We start from the raw sequence: 4,493 nt of genomic DNA on the forward strand, positions 1-4,493 counted from the left end.
AATGCCTTGGCAAATTCTGCCCGGCACTAAGAGATACCAACCCTATGAGGTGGAAAAAGAAAAAAAAAAGAAAAAAAAAAAATATATATATATATATATATATATTTATATTCCGGGCTATGGTGGGCCAAGGCATCCTCACGCACTGGTCAGAAACGCCCGAACGATCCTCGTCGTCCACAGGATAACTTCTCTCTGTGCGTCTGTGATAAGCCTCTCCTCTAATCCGAGCTGGTAAGTATGCTCATTTAAATGTCTTTCAACCATTCCATTGGTGCTTATGATCAGTGGGAGTATCGTCGTGTTTGTAAGTTTATAAATTTCTTTCAGCTCGAATGCAAGATCATGGTACTTCATTCTTTTTTCAGCATAGGCTCTCTCGATGTTGTCATCCGCTGGAATGGTGACGTCTATTATTGTGACCTTGTTCTCCAGTTTGTGAAATATGACAATGTCAGGCCGATTATGTGCAATAGGTCTATCCGTGATGAGTGGGGAATCCCAGTACAACCTGATTCTATCGTTCTCCAGTATTTCGCTTGGTCTGTATTCGTATGCCCGTTTTTCTATCTTTATTAATCCGGCTTGGATGGCAATAGCCTGGTGATATACTTTGGCCATGGAGTTGTGGCGATCTGTATACTCTCTCGGAGCCATTACTGGACAGGACAAGGTAACGTGCTGTATGGTCTCTGCTGCTCTTGCACATTTTCTACATTTATCACTCGGTATATTTTTGCCTATTATGTTCTTCAGGTAAGCTCGTGTTGGGACAACCTGATCTTGGATTGCTGCCAACCTGCCTTCCGTTTCTGCAAAGAGGTAACCAGATTTAAGGTAAGATACTGATTTTTCTTTATTAATTGTTGTTCGTTTCAGGGTTGTTGGGTACCTTCCATGAAGGGCTTTACCGTGCCACTCTTCAGAAAGTGCTGCAGTTGTCAGAGGTCCAGCCGGATCGTTATTGGAGGCAAGATTCAGCACTGTGATATTATCGTCTGCTTCACATAGTGCCCTGAAGAATGGTGAGTTTTTCTCGATAAAATATTTTCTCATTTCCATGACAGCTTTGTGGTGCACTGCTTCGACGCTCTGCAAGCTTCTTCCTCTATCCTTCCTAGGTATATAAAGTCTGTTGACTGAGGCATGAGGGTGGTGTATTCCATGCCTCGTCATGAGCTTTCTTACCTGTATGTCAATGGCTTTCAGGTCTGAGGTGAACCATTTGACTACTCCGAATGAATATGAAAGGTAAGGCATCGCCCAGGTGTTCATTGATGTAACCATTGCTTTGGCATTCAGTTTGCTTTGTAATATTTTGTTTATTCTGCTTATGAATGTTGTTCTGAATGTGGTTTTGGTTTCTGCAGAATTTATTTCCAGACCTTGTTTTATTCCAAGATATTTATATCTTCCTTCTGGGCCGAGCCTTTGGAGTTCTATGTCATCTTTTACCAACATTCCTTCCCCTTCTGTGATTCTTCCCCTTTTCACGTTCACCACAGCACACTTGTCAGTCCCATCTGCATCCTGATTGTCTCTGTGAAAGATGCCACTACCTTGAGCTGCCTTGTGACGTGTCGACCTTGAGTAAGCCGGTCACAAGGCTTAAATTCGGCTCGCGACTACACTCAGTGAAGATGGGAGTGAGTTCTTCAAAATTAGATGGAAGGTAATAATGGGCGCCAGGTAGAGATATGCCTGTCTTAAGAATAAATTGCGTACTCCTCTACCAGAGTAGCAATAAAACAAATCACTCAAGTCAAACGTTTAATAAAATTAAAATTTATGCAGTGGTTGATAATAAAAAAAATAATGAAAAAGAATTCTCTAAATTACCAAGAGCCAGAAGGGCTTCCCAAAAACTTTACCTAATACTAACAAATGCCAGAAGGGCTTCCTATAAACTATAATCCACAACAAATGCCAGAAGGGCTTCCTATAACCTATAATGCCTAAACTAATCCTCAAAATAGAAAACTTATATCAGCCACACTTGGCTTAGGCTTAACCTAAAACTTCAATACCAAAACTAAACGTAAACGGAGTTCAACTATCTCCAAATATACCAGATGAGAAACCAGACAAATAACCAAGTTAAACAAGAAGATTGAACCTAACCACAGATCCCGAAGGAATATACAAATACAGTGGTTGTAATAACTGGCTGGTATAAAATAGCAGGTTGAATAAAGTGATAATAAAGTCCAGTTACAAATCCTGAAGGGATACACAAGTATTATAGTTGTTAAAAAAAATGGCCAGTTAGTGAAGTGCACCTCACCGCAAACTGTTTACAATTTCGACAGTAAATAATGAGCATGAAACAACCTTTGTTCAATATATTTCAATCTAACTATCAATGGATAGAAAATTAATAATAAAGCCGTTAACTCCTATTCAAATAACTGATTAAATATCAGTACACTAAATCGTTACTTCCAAAATTAAATCTCAGTACAATAGTCATTAAAGCCAGTGCAAGCACCGGTTACCTGATACAAAATCAATATTGAAGGTTGACAGCAAATCTAACGGTGAGATCTCTATACGTAGAATGTACCATCTACTCGAGCTGCACCATATGCCAGAAATATACTATGTACCACCATATACCAGAAAATAATACCATAAACTCCAACCGTACTATACACCAGACTCCAGAACTCTTGAACGTAATCAGTCACTAGGACTCTTCAAATCCAACCAGACTCTTACCAGGCACTAGGATTATTCAATTCAACCAGGCACTAGGATTGTCAAAAATATCCAGGCACTAGGATTATTCAATTCAACCAGGCACTAGGACCCTAATAAAAGACAATAAGATTTTGTTCACAAAATGAAACGGAATTTATACCTCTCAGTTGTTGTTCGAGGGAAAAGGATCTTCTTGTAAGTTCAACAGTTATTCGAACTAATCGGCGGGAAGCGAATCCTAATAAAACAAAAATTTCAGACAATAGCTCAAGATATAGGAATGATATCATACCTCTCAGATCTTCAGAGTAAATTTCAATACAAGAGATGGGCCTTGTGGAAGAAAACCTTATAATCACGTATAAAACGTATTTCCCAGAAATATTCACAATACCATAAACCAAACAGGGAATTACTCAAATTGAAGAAATAATCGCCTATAACAAGGATGATTCGAGATCATATATTCTCCAATTCAAGTCCAATTTTCTTCCAAAAAAAATCTCTTTCAAAATTATCTCAAATCGCCGATAACCTCCATTTTGACAATCCATAACCACAGAATCTACCAGTTGTCAAACGAAACTTCCCACACAGAAGAAAAGTAATACAAGAAATCCAGAAACTATAAAATATTTCCCAACGGTAATGATATTCGCCTTCACTTATCCGGAAATAACTGTTCTATAATAAATTCAAATTTATATTAATACGGAATATTCCGAGTTGAATCAACAATCAAACTCCAGAGGGCGTAGTACCAACCGAAATATCAAATGGTGTAAATTGAACCGTTACAAATCCCCCCCTACTTTAAAAAAAAAATTTTACCAGAAGGGTCAAAATTTTTTTTCTGCCAGTAACTTCAAAAAGCCAAATACGGTAAACCAAACAGCGACAATACTTCAATGAAACCTTAAGAAAACGACACCAGCAAAAACTCCAATACCGACACAACTAAAACCAGAATTGTCACACTTCAATTAACTTCACAAGTCCAATATCACCAAATTGAAACGGAGATGGATATCATAGCATGTTGCTATCGTGGTTCTGACGATACAAAAGATGTTAAGCATATGTCAGCCACTAGATGGGGGTAGTGACCACCCTAGTAAATTTATGCTCTAGGCAAGGGTTAACCATCTTTTAACCCAAGCAAAAACAAAACAGCCAACATTAGTCCGACAAGTGTTCATCAGTCAATTGATCCGGTGGGTGAGCTTTCAAGTCTTTTATATGCCAGACTCCCTGGTATTTACCGTCCTCACTCTGCAGTTCATAAGTCCAAGGGGATACCCGTGCGGAAACCAAGAAAGGTCCAACATACTTCGGTGCCAGCTTAGCTGTAAAATATTTCGCGGCGTCCGAAAGTACCTGATTTCTTCTCCACACCAACTGGTTAACAGTGTATTGGACATCCCGACGTCGAAGGTTGTAAATTCGACTATTGGCCTCGTACGCTCTCGCTAACTTAGTCTTAACGTCACCATATATTCTCGCGAAGGCTTTTTTCCGTTCTTTAGTTAAGGCAGACCTGTCGAAATTAATCTGATCAGGACAGGTATTTTCACCCTTACACGAAACTTCCCTTGCAAAAACAATAAAATTTGGAGAGTAACCGGTGACTTCGTGATTTGAGGAACGAATAGCTAACCCAACCTGGTTTAACTGTCTATCCCAACCTCTCTGATCTTCTGACAGGTAGGACCTCAACATGGTTTTTATAACCCTATTAATTCTTTCGACCGGATTAGCTTGGGGATGATATAGTGCGGTATACTGAACGGTGA

Source organism: Harmonia axyridis, chromosome 5 (assembly GCF_914767665.1).
Source record: "Harmonia axyridis chromosome 5, icHarAxyr1.1, whole genome shotgun sequence".
NCBI classification, from domain to species: domain Eukaryota; kingdom Metazoa; phylum Arthropoda; class Insecta; order Coleoptera; family Coccinellidae; genus Harmonia; species Harmonia axyridis.